Source organism: Pinus tabuliformis, chromosome 3_2 (genome assembly GCF_031772625.1).
Source record: "Pinus tabuliformis cultivar Carrire ecotype Pingquan chromosome 3_2, CPIR1, whole genome shotgun sequence".
Classification (NCBI taxonomy): domain Eukaryota; kingdom Viridiplantae; phylum Streptophyta; class Pinopsida; order Pinales; family Pinaceae; genus Pinus; species Pinus tabuliformis.
The window spans coordinates 56,556,190-56,576,069 of record NC_142302.1 but is presented as its reverse complement, the minus strand read 5'-3'; the positions used below and the strand labels follow the sequence as shown (position 1 = coordinate 56,576,069).

Here is a 19,880-nt window from a genome sequence, read left to right as displayed (position 1 = left end):
TAATGACTGTATATCAAACTAAAAGAATAAATATAAACAAAGCCTTGTAATATCTATCCAAGGAAAATGTATCATTAATATATGTGACTTATAGAATTATAATCTAGATCATCAAACCATTCATGAATATTAAATGAATAATGATAACTGCTTTAACTAAATAGTTAATTACATTAGTTGATATAAATCAGTACACATATATGATACCATTGTTAGTCTATATACTTAAAAGATAATTCGATTAACACACATCAATTGTGATAATGGTCCAATCACATCCAATAACATATATGGAAAATTTGAAATAAAGCATTTCTTCAACTCATAAACATCGCATCATCATACAGATAATAGCACGCAATACACATTCACTCTTCTCATACGTAGAATCGCAGTGGTTCTTCTTTCTATTAAGACTTCTTTACAGCTACAGTAGTGCACACAAAAAGGTTTCTCACACAAAATCAGAACCTCCTTTCTGCATAACAATGAATCGGATTTATAGTTTGAAATCAAAACTCAAATATAGAAAAGTCCATAACATGCTAGGGTGGTTCAAACAAACTGCACTTAAAATAAAAATCCAGGCTAATACTAGAGTGTTGTTACAACAACTTGATCAAGACTTGGAGCAAGAATTATCTGCCATTCATTGTTGAAGTTCGCATATATATGTCATTGACTTCAATTCAGGTGGACATTGAGGGCTAATGCACATCCGTGCAGTGAATAACGAATCACTGACTGATGGAAAAAAGTGACTGGTTGTATTTTCAAGACACTTCAGCATCAACCATTGCCCACATGGTTTGACTAGGAAATGTCAATGACATTCCAAGTCAATCTTTGATAGATATTTTATTCGCTCAGCGTTCTTCCTTGATGATTCTTGCCAAGATTCTGTCCATAATTTAACATCAGGCAAAGTATCTTTTGGGAAATCCAAGATTAAATTTGCCTGCAATAGGCTATCATTGATTGATTCAATGATGTTTCTAGATATGTCCCTGGCACTATAGATTTCCATCTCTACATTTTTTAGCCTTCTCTCCCATTCTTGAAAGACAATGTCTTTCTGAGATTCTTCTATTTTCATGAGATTGGATGATCGCCCCTCAGAGTTATTTTTCCAGTCAATGAAATCAGATACTTTCCCTTCAACTTCCTTGATATATGTCCTCAGTTCAGATAGTTGATTCACAAGTGCATCAGCGGATAGGCACATGTCTTCGATAATGGCAAACTTTTGGAAAAATAGAACCTGTTGTTGAGCGAATAGGTTATTAATCCCCCCTACTTCTTTCATTAATTCTGCCATCTCAAGATTAACCTTCAGTTGATCAATCCTGTGCTCTAGCTCATGCATATGGGAATCCCGACTATTTATGTCAAATTCATATTGAATCTTAAGGCCATCGAAACTAGTTTTCAATTGTGCAAGTGGAGCTTGCCATTGGTGAATGATTCCTTACTTTTCATTTTCTAAATTTTGTTCAAGATGCCTTATTCTATCATCTTTCTCCATTAGGAGTTGTTACACTTATGTGGCTTTGTCAATTTTTGTACTAGCATATTCTCCTACATTTTATGATAGTCTCCCAAGATCTTCACTAGGGGTGGCTTGGGCATCTTTCCACAGAATTTGAAAGGAGGTATTTCCAAGGACCAAAGCATGCCTTTGTTTAGTCCTTTTCCTCTTTCTTTGTCTACTGACCACTGCTCTGTGTTTGGGAGTGTAAAATACATCCAGAGGAGGAATCTCCTCAATCTTGAGAATGACCTTAGAGGTCGTAAAAATTGGGATCATTTCCACATCATCAATGTCCATAATTTCTTTAGAAGCCTCAACAGTAAATGAGGTATTCCCAGTAATTACACTAGTCGGAGCAATCTCTGTCTGGGAGAGAGTTTGTAGTTTTTTAGGGCCAATCCCTTTAAGAAACTAATCCCAAATAACATCCATATTTTATTCTATCGTAACCTTCTGTGTCTTTGATTGGGAAGCTACCAATGTTTGAGTTGCATGAGCTACATCTTGAATCTGAGCTATGCTCATTTCTATCTCTTATTTAATGCTCTATTGATTTAGTTTCAATAATTCAGTGGGAAAGTGGGAAATCCTTCTAACAATGTATTGATGAAACTGCACTAATTCCTTAGGACTGAGCCATGCTGCTTCTTCTTTTTCAAATCTATCAGGCTCGTTTGTAAACTGCCTGATCTTTTCCTGTGTTGTAATATTTTTGGTAGTATCATTGGGATCATACTACCTATTTTGAATGCTTGGAAAGTTTATCAGTTGGATTTTGTCCATTTCCTTAGTAGCATGTTTGAAATTCTCTAAGGAGTAGACTCCACAATGAAAGGGGAAACTAGGCCACGTTGTCTTTTTTCTTTCTCTCATGACCTTAGATAGGTCATTACCCATAGTTTGATAAGTTATTTCCCAAGCTAGGAGCTTATAGGGGGCATACAGGGAACCACTTGAGGGTATGCAAGGCTGCCAAAAACTAGAATATAGGTAAATGATTACTCCTCAAACCATCTTCCAACTGATAGTAGGTCATTGTTTCCTTCAGCGGAGATTCTAGGGCACTTCTCATTGAAAACAAACTGGTCGATGGGAAGCACGACAACATGGCTAATCTTGTAAAAATGGGTTTGGTATTTTTACTCGCAAAGGATATTATGGTAAATGTGAATAGGTAAAGGGTATTGACTAGTCCATTTATGTCGCATGGATGGGAAATATGAAGTGAAACGAATACAGTCCATAATGTAGGCACTCATGTATAATGGGGGAACAATATTTTCAACAAAAAATTATTCTTTTTCCTATATTCTAGAATTTAGATACTTAAGTTATTGGACAAAATAGTTCCCCAGTCCATTACATAACCATCAGAGGCAGCTTCAATCAGGGGTACTATTGAAGGCTCAAAAATCTCAGTCTCAACATTGGGGAAATCCACCCGGTCGGGAACATAGAGAAACTCCTTTTCCGTTTGAGATGGTGGCTCTGACTAGATTGGTGGGACCAATTTGCCTTAAAAAGATATATGAAATCAGATAAAAGAGATATATGTGTGAAGGTTGATGGATGTATGTAAAACCGAAATGAATATAATTAAAGACCTTACTATATCGATCCCGCGACAATATATCTTCTATATATGTGACTTAAAGATTTCACTCATAATATGACAATGTAGATCATCAAGCAATTCATGAATATAAAACGAGTAATAATAACTAATTTAATTAAATAGTTAATTAAATTAGTTTATATAATTCACTGCACATATAAGATATCATTTTTTGCTTATACAATTAGAATGTTTTGATTAAAACACATCAATAGTGATAATTGTTTAATCGTATCCAATAACATATTTGACAAACTTGAAAAGAAATAAAAATTCAACTTGCAAACATAGAGTCAGTATATAGATAATAGTACTCAATACACATTAACTCTTCTCATAAGTAAAATGAGAGTGGTTCTTCTTTCTATTAGGACTTCTTGTTAACTATAGTAGTGAAAACTAAAATCTTTCTTGCAAAAATTTAGAACCCCTTCTTTATCTCATTGAAGGGGATTTATACCTTGAAATCAAAACTAAAATATAGAAAAGTTCCACAAAATGATTGGTGATTTAAACAAACCACACTTAAAATAAAATACAATATCATAATATTTTTTTGTTGTAACAACTTTGATCATGACTGGGAGGAGGACTACTTTTCCATTTGTTGTCGAACCTCGCATATGTCTGTCATCAGCTTCAATTGAGGTGGATGATGAGGATCAATGCGCATCCGAGCAGTGAATAATGCATTGTTGAGTGTTGGAAGAAGATGGCTGGTGGTATTTGCAAGACACCTCAGCATCAACCACTTACTGTGAGGTTTGACTAGGAAATGTTAATGGCCTTCCATGTCAATCTTTGATGGGGCCTTTATTCCCTCAACCTTTATTCCCTCAACCTTTTTCTTTGATGATTCTTGCGAATACTTTGTTAGAAATTTTACATCAGACAAGGTATCTTCAAGGTAGTCCAAAATGATATTAGCTTGCAATAGGCTATTACTGATTGATTCAGTGATGTTATTTGATATGTCCCTAGCACTAGAGATCACCATCTCTACATGTTTAAGCTTAATCTCCCATTCTTGAAAGACAATTTTTTCTGAGATTCTTCTATTTTGGGAGATTGGTCAAACGACACTCAGAACTGTCCTACCAATCGATGAAGTTGGAAATATTTTCGTCCACTTCTCTATAATATGTCCTCAAATCGAACACTTGATCTACAAGTGAATCACTCGATTCGCATAGGTCTTGGATAATGGCCAACTTTTGACAAAATAAAACCTGTTGTTGAGCAAGTAGGTTGTTTAGCTGTACTGCTTCTTTCTTGAACTCTTCTACTTTTGGATTAGCCTTTAGTTGCTCAATTACGTGCTGCAACTCTTCTATTTGGGAATCCCGACTCTTCATGTCAAATTCATATTGAATCTTCAAGTTATCAAAACTGGATTGCAATTGTGCAGGTTGAGCTTGCCATTGTTGAGTGACTCCCTGCTTTTCACTTTCCCAACTTTTTTCAAGCCGCCTTATTTTTTCATCCTTCTCCCTGAGGAATTGTTGCACTTATGATGCCTTATCAATTGTTGCACTAGCATAAGCTCTTGCTTATTGTGATATTCTTCCTAGGTATTCAATAGGGGTGACTTGGGCGTCTTTCCAGAGTACTTGAAAGGAGGCATTTCCAAGAACCAAAGTATGGCTTTATTAAGTTCTTCTCCTTTTCCTCTGTTTGTTGACCACTACCTTATGCTCCAAAATGTATAATACATCAAGAGGAGGAATATCCTATATTTTTAAAACGACCTCAGAGGTTAGAAATACTGGGATGATGTCCAAATCAATAGTGTCCATAGTTTCCTTTGAAGCCTCAACAGTAAACGAGGTCTTCTCTATGGTTTTAGGAGTTTGCATATTTTTGGGGTCATATTGTTTCGCAAATTGTTCCCGAATTTCTTCTAGATTCTTGTCTGCTAGAACTTCCTCTGCCTATGATGAAGAATAAGCCTCTACCTCTTTAGTATGAGCTACATCTAAGACCTATTATGAGCTTGCTCCTTTGTCCTACTCTATGCTCTGTTGATTGAGTTTTAATAACTCTATGCGTAAGTGGGAGATTCTTTTAGTCCTGTATTGATTGAATTGAATTAATTCTTCGGGACTGAACTGTGTTGCTGCGTCTCTCTCAACCTTTTCATAGTTAGAAGTTACACATTGGGTTGTATGTCATTTATAATTGTAAAGGCTATTACCGTTTGTTAGGTGATTACCTATGCTTTATAAGTGTTTTTTTTTTTTACATTTTGATTTACTTTGTTTACATTAAAGCTTTAAGTACTTATGCTCTCTTGGTTGACTAGATAAACTGGAACATAGTAGCAAGCGCTATTTCTTGGGTCTATAAAAGATGAAGAAAGATGTTACTAAGGAAGGTAAGAAGGAATAGAAACGAAGGTAGGGAAGGTTATTTCTTTAATGAGGTTATCCTAACATTTAAAATGAGTTAGTTAGTTTTTTTTTTTTTTTAATTAATATTTTAATTTTTTCTTTTACATTTTGATTTATTTTGTTTGGTTAATTTTTTTTTTAATATTTAATAACTATAAAATCTATGTTTTCTCGAAATATTAGGTTTTATTTTTCATCACCATAGAAATAAAGCTTGCTAAATTTATTTGCTTTTCTCGTAATATAATTGTTGCATTGTTGAATTAAAATAACAACCACACAAGTTTTAAATTTTATTTAAATGTTATTTATTTTTATTTTTTTTATTTTTCATTTTTCCTTGGGTTGTTTTAATTTTGTTTTATATAAAAATAAAATAATGTCGCTTTCTAAATACTATTCATTTTTTTACTTCCAAATTTAAGAACTAAGTGTAATTGTTTTAGCTTTCCATTGTTTGAAACAACCAAGTGATGCTTATGTATTTAGGTTGAGGTTGAGTGTTATTTTAAAAAATTTCCTACATTCACTACTCTTTTGTGCAATTCTTTGAGACGCTGAATAATATCAAATTAAATGGTTTTTGAAATGCAATATAACAACATGAAATGCATTTTTTCAATTTCGTATTTTAAATGTGTACAATTCATTTTTTTTTTAATGAAATTGCACATAGTTTTAAATTATTGTGCAACTTTTCAATTTCATATGTTTAAATTTTAGTGAAATGCATTTTTTCAATTTCGTATTTTAGATGTGTACAATTCATTTTCCTTTTTTTTAATGAAATTGCACATGGTTTTAAATTATTGTGCAACTTTTCAATTTCATATGTTTAAATTTTAGTGAAATTAATTGTTAGTGTAAATTTAAGTTCGGGCATGACCATAAACATATAGGTGGTGTGCAAAGTGAATCATTGTGTAGGGAAAACATGTTTTATTTCAGTAATAGCAAATAGAAACCGAACCATTGTACTTACTACGTGGATAGGAGTTAGCAGTGCTTAAAAAAAATATCCTAATGGATATTTTAGTTAGAAGAAAAATATGGGGCTATATAAAAGGGAATATAAACATCTTTGGATTCCCTATGAAGCAAGAAACATTTTCTAGGAGTTAGCATTGCTAAAAAAAAATACCCTAATGGATGTTTTAGCTAGAAGAAAAATAAGGGGCTATATAGAAGGGAATATAAACATCTTTGGATTCCCTATGAAATAAAATCATTCTCTCAACATATTGCGAACAAAATGATATCCACTCTCAAAATGTCTGCTCTCTAAATCACTCGTGTATTCACGTGTTTTTAAAGTGAAATTAGTCTTTATGTGTTTTCACAAAAACCTTTTTCATTCTTTGTAAGAGAACAATAAACTTTAGATTCTCTAAATGCCTTTTGCATGAACAGCTCAATGTTGACGAAGTATTCAGTGTCCTTCCACATAGGAAAATAGTAATAACTAATGAATATTATAAATTAATAGTGTAACTAGTTGATATAGAATGTAATTATTGGTGGGAGTAGATAAAATTTTTTGGATTAATTTTAAGTAAGACTATTACTCTTTATATATGGAAGAGTACTTTCTTTATAAGCAAGAGGTTGGTGGTTCAATTGCATTATGCTCTAATGTGAATTAATGAATGATATTATAGTTTATTTTTAATTAAATACTTTTTATATTGATTTATGAATTAATCAATGACATTGTAGTTTATTTTTAATTAAATACCTTTTATATTGATTTATTTTAATGGTGATATTTTTGAATTTATTGTTTTATATTCACTCTAAAACTGAAAAGTGATATTCTATTGTCTTTAAATATAATTTTTTACCATCTTTAAAGAGACAATAGCTAGGATTTAAGTGGAGAGACAAAAATGAAATTGTCTCCTAAGAGACAATAATGCTTGTGTTATATATTATCTTTATATAGGCAAGATTTTAAGACAATAATTTGAGACACTCCCTCAAAGACAATATTTAAGACAACACACAAATTTTGATTTGTCTCAAGTTGAGACAATTTAGGCAAAAATTGTCTTAAAACCCCACTCTGTGTTGTAGTGCTACTAATTGAACACCATAGCATGCCAAGTCATATAAGGATCTAGGTCATTTCCTTCATGGCCTTTTATAATTGTTTAGAATTCCTAGAAGTTAGATTCTTAGATATCTAGATATTTTCTATTGATTGAGTGTCTTTCCGATATCCAAGAAACCCTTGCACTAATGTCTTTCACTTTCTTGCACTAATGTCTTTCACTTACTTGGCATCTAGAGCCTTTTTGTCAAGATTTCATGCATCAAGATCATGTCATTCACTTCCACAGAGTTTTGGATAGATTGTGATCGGTACTCTATTAAGGAACTCCTTGATGTGAAGTCACGAGTTCAATTATAAATTTACAAATTTATAGAAAAAAAAATAATGTAACAAAACCTATTTACATATCAAACATTTCCATAATAAAATAATAATAAATCTCATCATTAACAATCTCTTTATATATTTTTTTGAGACACATATATTAGTTTTTTCTATAATTAATAATAAAAAATTAATTTAGTTAACATTTTAATTTTTATATTGGCAGATGGCCATCTGCGTTACTTATTGTTGAGGAAGAGGGACTGCATGGATACTTGATGTGTGAAGTCCACATATGCTTTGTATAAAGAGGAATTGCAAATCGAACACTCCTTTGTTGGAATTTACAATCAGAATTAAGATGATGCTTGCAGTGTTTGGAAACAAATTGTCTACGAGGGTGTTGTTTTTAATGGTTTTTCTCTCTGAAAGATTGTAGATATAGAATTGAGACAGAAGGATGAAGTGACAGTTAGTCGATATATATAGGAACTTAGTAATCCTGAAATACTGAAGTTTGAGTCAATTATTACGGTGAGAGTTCGTATTCACGGACATGGTCTGAATTACTATTCGTGGACTTATCTTGAATCAAGAACGACAACCAGGCCTACCAGTCTCATAAACCTATGCACGCGATTTCCCTGCATAAAAGTTTGACTTGTTTCGTTGTGAAATCTTGTCAAATTATATGGATATATTATATGATTGGACTCTTGTCAAATCATTTCTAATTATATGATTGGACTCTGTAATTAAGAAAAAGATTAATATGCCCATTTTCAATAGAGGTATGCATATCGGCATAATTAAGTGGATAATAGGAATTTCATATTTATGGAATATTTTAATAGTATTTTTTGAGTTTTTATTGAAAAATTATCATGTTCAAGAGAATTGTAATTATTTTTGATAGGTTTTTTATTACATTTTTTTCCATGATGATTGTGATGCTTTTGAACTATATGGGATTCACAAATACCCCTATTTTTATTGATTTAAAAATAAAAAAAAATTGTAATGTGATAAAAGTTTTGAGAATTAGATTAAATGTGAGAGTATATGTTAGATACTATAAAAGAAAGTGATTTTCTTTTTTAATTATTTTATAATCACCCGAGCGAGCTAGAGAATTGAAAAATGCCCAATTATACTATAAAACTAGTAAGAATTAATTCTTATATTGATAATTTACTTTTTCTTATTACAAATTTGAAAAAAAACATATCAACCACCAATATTGCAATATTACATAAACAGGAAGCACGTGATATCAAATTGATTCATTCCCAGATGAGTCAATAGTGAATTGGCATCAGCCTTTAGCTCTGTGATTCTCCCCCTCCTACTTTTCGAGGGAAAGTATGTTGCTCTAATCTATTGAGTGATGTCTCATTGAATAAATGTGGTAAAGGCATGTGCATTTCGGTGCAATCAAATGGTAGTGTGAATTCTGATAGCCATTTCAAAGAGCTTGTCGTCCAACTGAATTTTAAATCAGATCTGGTGCGGATCATAGTCTCCGTCGGGAGATCGAGGAGACCTAGCAGCCCATTCCCATTTGCCATTTGCAATTTTTACTAGACCTTTATTTTCTTCACACCACCAGTGGGCCGGTATATGAAGGCTATCAATCAATAAATCACACCTCTTGTTGACAAGAGCTGCATCTCTACCTGAAGATTTGAAGGGTTTGTTCTCCCCAACATAGCCATCCAGTAAATGAAGATAGAGCTCTAAACTATGGAAGTCGGATAGATTATGAGTGGCCTTCAGGAAGGGAGAGTTTTCATTCTGCAGCGAAAGCTGGATGCCCACATGAAAATATGTCCAGGGAAGCCAACTGACTACTTTGCTCACCCATCCCAGGCACATTTGGGACGACATCGTGCTTGTTGACCAATCTCAGGACATTCACGCCAATCTCCTCCATACGTTGGGCGAATGTGAAGTTTCCTACACGGGGAGAGGCGAAGGCAAACACGGTGACAGGAGCACGTATGCCCTGCATCTTAACTATTTCTTTAACGTCATATGCACTTAACGTTGCAAGCGCAGCTCCTAAGCTGTGTCCTGTCAATGTTACGCTCAGCCTCTCGTCCTTGTATTGTTGTAGCAGCCGTGTGATCTCGCCCGCCACAATATCCCTGGCGCTTCTACTGCATTTTTTAGAACCCTCATCCGCGGAAGTATAACAAGACAGAAATCCCTTTTCTATTCGGACAGTTGGATCTGCAATTTTTTCAACATTCACATGAGCTACTGTAGGGGGAAGCGGAACTAATATGTCTTTGAAATTTTGCATCCATTCCTGCGCTGTTCGCGTTCCTCGCCACGCAATCACTACGTCTCGTCTGCCCAGTCTCTCTATCTCATTTGGATCCGTGCAAACCGCAATAAATCCTATCCAAACACCTTCGTCCATGGACTTTTCGCCAAAAGAGGATCGTAAGGCACCAACATTTGCGTATATATATTTGGTTACTTGATAACCGGAATGAGGGAAACCCATTTTCTGGAAAAAAGAGTGTTTACTGTGCTTACAAGTTCCATAATATTCAGAATAGTCTCTGTCATCAAACGCGTCGTAGCAAAGCTGAGCAAATTCTCCGTATCTGAGAATTTCAGTTTTCAGAATTGGATTCATGGGATCAAGCAATCCTTTCCAAGAGTTGACACCCTGGATATCTCGCCACAAATAAGCAACTTGCGGTCGCCCTGCCTGTGCGGGCTGATCGCCATCTCCATTACTTATTGCCGGGGAAGAGGGGCTGAATGGATACTTGATGTTTGAAGCCCACAAATGATTTGTATAAAGAGGAAATGCAAATCGAACCATCGTAAGAGGGAGTTTACAAGTAGAATTCAGATGCAGTTTTTGGAAACAAATTGTATAGGAGGCTGTTGTTTTTAATGGTTTTTCTTTCCGAAAGATTGTAGATATAGAAACCAAAGACAAGGATGAAGTGATCGTTAGTTGGTATATATATATAGGGACCTATTGATCTTGAAATACATAAGTTTGAGTCAATGATCACTGCGAGAATTCGTCTTCGCGGAGACATTCAGAATTACTATTCGTGGACTCTCCTGAACCAAGAACCACAGTCAAACCTACCAATGTCATAAACCCATGCACGCGATTTCCCGGGATAAAACTTTGACTTGTTACGTTATGAAATCACCCATGCACGCGATTTCCCGGGATAAAATGTTGACTGTTCCGTTATGAAATCTTGTCAAATTATATTGGAATATTAAACTCCACATGAGCGTAAGGAAACCATCGTTACTGGGTTTTTGCACACAGCAAAAAGAAACCATCCTTACTATAAGGGCCTGGTTTTGCTTTTACGCCCTGCATGTAACCTCCAACATGAGAAAATTTAAAAATAATGAAATATCTTATTATTATTATTATAATATTATATATCGAATTGAGGAAGTAGTATTTTGTATTGATCTCTTATTTATTTATTTACGAATCTATAAATAATTTTATATCTTAAAGTTCAAGTAAATTATTTATAATATTTTTTATTCAAAAAAGATGTATTTCAACACATATATATTTCCAAGTCAAACACTTAGCTCTAACGGACAGCTCAGTTGATGTTTAATTGGTAAAGTTTTTATAGTAACTTTTTAGGGTCAGACTTTGTTAATAAACTTTTATAATCACTTTAGATATTTTTTTCAAAAAAAATTAACTAAAAAATTATTATATTTATTATAAAATTAATATTTTTTTTTCAAAGATTTTATGAAATAGTACTTTTATATTTTTCATATATTTTTTAAAAAAAATTAACGAAAAAAATTATTATATTTATTATAAAATTAATATTTTTCCTTCAAAGATTTTATGAAATAGTATTTTTATATTTTTAATAAAATTATGAAAGGATTATATTTAAAAGAATATGTATAGTTTATTATTATATATATGAATAATATTTTTATAATTTGAAAAAAAATATTTAACAATTGTATTTAAAATAATTAATATTTTCTTTTAAAGTATAGAGATGCTATGAAATCATATTCTTATAATCGTAATAAAATTATAATAGGTATATTTAAAAAATTTAATAAAATTAATTATATATAGACAGAGATATTTTTTATTAATATTAATAGATTAATTGAAAATTTAGAAATATTTTTGAGTGAAATAAATTAATGAACATATTTTTTAATTTGTGAATAAAATATTTATATGTTAGTATTTAAATAAATTATTTTATAGTATTTTTCTCTTTTTTATATAAGAAATTTATTTATTATTATTATTATTAATTTGCATTAATTATATATAATGTAAAATACATTATGTTGTTATTATTATTATTTAACTTTTTTGTTTATGGGACAAGGGATTTATCTCTTTTGTTTTTGAACCTATGACTTCTTAGAAAGAAACACATGTTTTCAACCATTAGACCCACTCAAATTGTATTAATTTAGACTATATTTTTATAATGTGAAATAATTATGCTAACTATAATATTATTAATACATATTAAATAAAAAAGATAATAACATTAATTAATTTTAATTAAATATGTTATCATTCATAATCCAAATATTTTTCCATAGTGTTTATATGATCTATTCAATTTTCCATCATTTACCGTCCCTTGTTATCCTTTTCATGATACCTAAATGATGTCATTAGTCCCATTGTTTAAATGGACTCCAAAATAGCTCATCACAAATATAGCCCATAATTACCTAATCTTAGTGTTTTAATGATGGCACTCACCATAGCATAAGTCTCTATGCCCGGACTATTCATTATCCTCCTCATGAGACAGCATGATAACCCATCACATGGGTTATTATAGTAGGAATGAAAAGTTACAATAATAGTACATGACACCCCACTTGAGCTTTGCATTCATAAAGCTTTGTAGACTAGATTATTTTATAATTCTTTAATTTTAAGTAATATATGCTCTTATTGTTAATGAGTTTCCATAATGCATATCATTTTTTACTTTCCAACCCACACTAGGTCAGCACATTCATAAACATAAAGTTATGTTAATATGTAGTAAAAATTTCATGTATCGATAGTATAGTCTCCATGATAGACATTTCATACTCGGAAACATTACACAATTAATTATTACTTTCCAACCTACACTATGTCAGCGCATTCATAAACATAAAGTTATGTTAAAATGTAGTAAAAATGTCATGTATCAATAATATAGTCTACATGATAGACATTTCATACTCGAAAACATTACACAATTAATTAGACATAGTTATTATTTATCAAGTTTTTGGTATGTTCATGAAGTTGGTTTCTAAATTCATTACAATAGTATTGCATTTACGTTATTAACTTTAAAGAATATGCATAGGTTCTAGAAATGTGCATTTGTTTTTATTTAAATATATTTAGTTTTTATTGTTTTTATTTAAATATTTTTAGTTATTATTAAATCTCAGTCTAATTAATTGTCTCATAGGCATATTACATCCACATTATTTTTTTATATTAAAAAACATGCAAATATTAAAATTATATGTATTTATTTGGTTCTATAAATTATGGCTCTTTTTCTTATATATATATATATATATATATATTATTAATTTGAAGCAATTTTTTTTGTTTGAAGTTAAAATCATTGAAACAGGGGTTCCCATTTCCAAGTCAATTTTATTCAAAATGATATTTGTACAGTTAAATAAAATTACAAAATTATAATTTTTTTTGGGTTTAAACAGAGATATAATATTACTTAGGCCCAAATTTAGTCAGAACAAGCTGGAGCTAAATTGAAATCATTGGAACTCAATATTTTAGACAAAAAAAGCTTTCTTTTTTTGGTTGATAAGTGGGTGAATCCTGAAAATCACACTTACCCTATGGTTGTGGTTGAGAGGCCATGACTTAGGGGCATCTAAGCCGTCAAAGTCACACCCAGCCTGAGCCGCACCAACGGAAACCATGCTGGATTTTTGGTATCAACGAGACTAGAACCAGTAACCTTTGCTTACAGAGCACCTTAAGTCGCGCTCCTTCACTGAGTGTTCTAAATCTCTTTGATTTGGACAAAAAAAACTTTCACTTCCAAGTAATTTTTATTATAAATCTCATTTTTCTATTTGTTAAATTATACAAATTTACATAATTTATAAAACTATTTTATTTTTTTTAGAGACATGTACGATGAAGATATGTTAAAGGGTAGTTGTCAAATGGTTCATATGGTCAGAATCACTATTCGTGGACTCACCTTGAATCAAGAACCATAGTGAGACCTACCAATCTCATAAACCTACGAACGCGGTTTCCCGACATAAAGCATTGACTTGTTTTGTTGTGAAATCTTCACAGCGTAAAGGAACCATAATTACTGGGTCTTTGCACACGTTTTGCACCTTTTTTTTTGTTGGAGATCAGATGCACAGCAAATTTAAACAAATACTCAGCAAATAAATCAAGCACATAAGACACAGAGGTTTAACGTGGTTCACCCAACGAATCTGGGCTATGTCCACCAAACATAGGCATTGGCAATCTTATTAATCAAACAGGATATTACAAAGTATTAATCAATTCCTCACAAACTCTCACACTCCCAAAACAATCCGTATGGATACCTGTTATATAGTGAGGAGAATCTAACTGCCTCATAAATCCTCTCACATCAAATTTAGGATGCATTAACTCCCTCCCAACAACCTGGAGCTAATCTAGCAACAAATTCCTATTGTTGTCACACATTAGAGATTTTTGCCTAATTTATGAAACAGAAAATCGCAACAATCTCCACCTTGACAACAATTAGCCTGATGCCCTGTTTGTTTATTATTTTATCTTTTCTGCAAGCCAAGAGAAGCCAAACACCAGCGTAGCTTCTCTAACAAAACTGGTTTCGTGAACATGTCTGCACAATTCTCCTTTGTATGCACCTTTTCAAGAGAGACTCCCCTTTCAGTGATAACCTGTCTTACAAAATGGTACTTGATCAGTATATGCTTTGATTTACTATGATAGGCCGGATTCTTAGCCAAATGTATTGCACTTTGACTGTCACAAAATAACTTGATGTTGTCCTGCAACCTACCAAATTCACCAAACAAACCTTTCAACCAAACCGCTTCTTTGCAAGCATGAGAAGCAGCAATGTATTCTGCTTCAGTAGTGGATAAAGCAACAATGTTCTGTAGCTCTGACATCCAACTTATAGCTCCACCTGCAAGAGTAAAGACATACCCTGAAGTTGACCTTCTCTTATCCAAATCACCTGCAAAATCGGAATCAACATATCCGCAAACAAATTCACTACTCTTATTGTAAGTGATACAATAACTACTTGTGCCTCTCAAGTACCGAAGCACCCATTTCACTGCTGACCAGTGTTCTTTACCTGGATTTGCCATGTACCTGCTGACAACCCCAACTGCATGTGAAATATCTGGTCGCGTACACACCATCGCATACATTAAACACCCTACTACATTAGCATATGGAATTCGAGACATATAATCCTTTTCTTCATCTGAATTAGGACATAAACTCGAAGAAAGCTTGAAATGGGAAGCGAGAGGGACTGACACAGGCTTCACGTTATTCATTCCAAACCTCAAAAGTATTTTATCAATATACTTTTGTTGTGATAGCCATAGCTTACCATTGCTCCTGTCTCTGAAAATCTCCATGCCCAAAATCTGTCTTGCTGCCCCTAGATCTTTCATATCAAATGTCCTTGCCATCTGAGCCTTCAACCTATTCATTTCTTCTATGCTTTTGCTTGCTAAAAGCATATCGTCAACATACAATACCAAGATAATGAATATGCCATTATTTAACTGTTTAAAATAAACACAATGATCATATTCACTTCTAACATATTTCTGACTCAACATGAAAGAATCAAACTTCTTATACCACTACCGAGGCAACTGCTTTAGGCCATATAATGACTTCTTGAGCCTGCAGACAAATTTCTCATTGCGATGCTGAACAAACCCTTCCGGTTGTTCCATATAAATTTCCTCATCTAAGTCACCATGTAGAAATGCAGTCTTAACATCTAATTGCTACAACTCTAAATCAAGCAAAGCCACTAATGCTAACACAATTCTAATTGAAACAATTTTAACCACTGGCGAAAAAATACCATGAAAGTCAATACCGGCTTTCTGAGAAAACCCTTTTACAACCAGCCGCGCTTTGTACCTGTCTTCCGTATCATTCACACCCTGTTTCAGCTTGAAAACCCATTTACACCCCACAGTTTTCCTATCTTTCGGAAGCTCAACCAAATCCCATGTGCCGTTCTTACTCAAGGCCATCATTTCGTCCTTCATGGCTGCTTTCCACTTATCACTTTTCAAACCTTCTATTGCTTCCTGATAGCACAGAGGTTCATCGTCATTAGCAGTAAATGCAACTGAAGTAACATAATCATCATACCTTCTCGGTGGCCGTTTGATTCTTGTCGACCTCCTTAATGATGTTTCTGGCGCTTCCTCGATTGGCTGACTACCATCTGTAGGAACTTCTTGCCTATCAGTATCTGAGACTTGTTCATGATCTAAACCTAGACCCTGTTCATGTTCTGATTCTGAAACCTGTTCATGACTAGTATCTGAACTATCGTCATCATGACTATCATTAGAAATGCTATCAAACTAAATGTGCTGAAAGTCAGATACATCATCCTGTTTCAATCTACTATCTACATCTAACTGTACAAGAGAGGATTCATTAAACTTTACATCTCTGTTGATGATGATTTTGCAGGTAGTAGGATCCCACAATCTATATCCCTTTGTTCCAACACCATACCCAACAAAGATATACCTTTTAGACTTTAGATCTAATTTAGTTCGTTGATGTTTAGGCACTAGAGCATATGCATCACAACCAAACACTCTGAGTTTAGAATAGTCACAAGGGTGTCCTTTCCATACCTCTTGCGGAATCTTGCAGCCTATCGCCGTTGATGGAGATCGGTTTATCACATAACAAGCTGTGGCCACTGCTTCCGTCCACAACTCCTTTTGCAACCCGGTGTTACTCAGCATACTCCTTGCTCTCTCTAGAAGAGTCTTGTTCATGCGTTCAACAACTCCATTCTGCTGAGGAGTATAAACCATGGTCTTATGTCTCTCGATCCCTACATCCTTGCAATAGCTGTCAAACTCCTTGGAATTAAACTCACCACCATTGTCAATTCTTAAACATTTTATTGTTCTACCAGTGTTGTTTTCTACCAATGCTCTAAACTGCTTGAAAACTGAAAAAACATCAGACTTCCTTTTCAACATGTAGACCCACACTTTCCTAGAAAAGTCATCAATGAATGATACAAAATAAGATGAACCACCATATGAAGTTGTAGGGGCTGGTCCCCAAACATCGGAATGGATATAATCAAGTATGCCTTTACTAGTATGTTTACCTGTTTTAAACTTTTGTTTACTTTGTTTTCCAAACAGACAATGCTTACAGAAATCTAAATTTCCATATTTTAGATTTGGAAGTAACTTGTGATCAGCCAAAAATTTTAACCCTCTTTCACTCATATGCCCCATTCTTTGATGCCATAAGTGAATGGAACTACTGTCATGTTCAGACACCGTATACACATAATCTGACCCTGTACTTCCTTCTAACTGAAATAGATTTCCTACCTTCTTAGCTTTCATAACTAGTAAAATACCTTTGTAAATTTTCATTACTCCACCTTGAATTACAGTTTTATATCCATTTGAATCGAGTGCTCCTAATGAAATCAAATTTTTCCTTAAATCTAGTACATGCCTCACATCAATTAATATTCTAGTTGTCCCATCAAACATTTGTAGTTGTATGCTCCCAATCCCCACAATATTACATGTTACATCATTACCCATGTACACAACTCCATCATTAATTGATTTATATTCCTTAAACCATTCTTTATGGATACACATGTGGTTTGATGCACCGAAATCTAACAACCAATGTTGACCATGATTTGACACATTAACTGATAATACTTCATCACTCATACCTGAACAAGATGTCGAACCTGTATCTGTCGTATTTGCCTCCTTCTTTTTTGTCGAAGAATCTGCTTTAGAAGTTTGCTGCTGTCGCTTCCAACAGTCCTTCTTTAAATGCCCTGATTTGCCACAAAACCAACACTTTAGCTTACTCTTCTTCCCTTTCGACTTTGAATGTGAATCGCTCGGCCTCCTGGAGTGTCTTTCTTTCGAACGACCTCTAACCATCATAGCTTCTGATGTAGAGGTTTCGAAATGCAACCTTCTCCTTGTTTCTTCCGATAATAAGGATGCAACTACATCATCAAACTCAATAGTTTCTGATGAACTAAGACTTATAGAAGTAACAAAATGATCCCATGATTCGGGCAACAAGCACAATAAAGTAATAGCTTTATCCTCGGATTGAATATTTACCTCTATACTTTGTAATTGCACGAGTATTAAAAACATTTAAATGATCAGCAATCAATGTACCTTCCTTCATTCGCAAACTGTACAACTGTCACTTCAGGAGAATCCTATTGGTTAAGGATTTGGTCATGTACAGTTTCTCCAGTTTCATCCACAAAACAGCAGCTGTTGTTTCCGACACGATATTAAACAGGACATCATCAGCTAGACACAGTCGAATAGCACTTATCACTCTTTCATCCATCTCAGCCCACTCATTATCTGTGATGTTGTAAGCCTGTTTGGATTTGCCCAACAACGCCTTTGCCACACCATGTTGGACAAGAAAATCGTACATTTTCACCTTCCAAATCTCGAAATTATTCTTGCCATTAAACTTCTCAATTTCAAAATGGGCACTTTGAGTTTTCGCCATCTTGTATCAGCAAAAAACACAATAATCTCCAAAAAACCAATGTTTAAATACCAGCAATTAACAAAAAAACAGCCTATGCCTCATAGCCTTTGTGTTTAAATTTTTTTTTTTGCTGTGTGAATTACAATGTACCAATTCTGCAATTTGTAACACATATATATATTACCGCACACCATAAAAAAAAATAGCTCGAATCACCAATGGAGGACTGATCCGCTTCACCAAATATCTACTCCACCTCATTTAAATTCATAGTATATTCCAATTATTATTCCAACTTGGAGTATATAGTATGTTCGAAGTTCAAACCGAAAAAATATAAACTATGGATATGCATGTCACCACGGTTATATCTTTCGTAAATTGTCAACCCTCATTACCAACACGCACAATCACCAGCGCAACGCCACCATTTAATAAAAAAACAACACAAAAGAAAAAACAGTGCTCGCACTCTCCAGCACGCACCTTAATCTTTCATACGCAGCGATTAAATGGTTGTGTATATGTTTTATTGTTAGCAGGAAAACCAATCAATACGCACCAGCTTCAACTGAAAGCTCCAGCAATCATATACGCACCACATCTTCACGCAGAAAATCTGCCAGCAATCCACTCACCAGCAATACACATTGCAAACGTTTTCTCTCCGCATCGACAATCTTGACTCCACGCTTGTGTTCATGCCATTGTAAACCACTTTGACTCCACGCAGTTTGAACAGTAGTGCAAACTCCATGCACAGGTTTGAATAGCGCCCTCCACGCAGGTTGGACACACTCCGCAACACACTTGGGACCGAGTTCCCTCTGCACAGCACCTCCAGGCACGTAGTCCAACACACCTTTGCACTCCACCTCCAGCACGCACTCCAGCTACGCCACGCCTCCAACTGCTCTGATACCACTTGTTGGAGATCAGATGCATAACAAATTTAAACAAATACTCAGAAAATAAATCAAGCACATAAGACACAAAGGTTTAACGTGGTTCACCCAACCAATCTGGGCTACGTCCACCAAACATAGGCATCGGCAATCTTATTAATCAAACAGGAGATTACAAAGTAATAATCAATTCCTCACAAACTCTCACACTCCCAAAAAAATCCGTATGGATAC

At 33.8% G+C, this 19,880-nt stretch overlaps 1 pseudogene; it reads right to left on the bottom strand.

Annotated features, from left to right (window-relative positions):
• Window positions 1-9,246: 9,246 nt before the first annotated feature.
• LOC149179782 (phospholipase A1-Igamma3, chloroplastic pseudogene) lies at window positions 9,247-10,847 on the bottom strand (annotated as a pseudogene).
• Window positions 10,848-19,880: the final 9,033 nt, after the last annotated feature.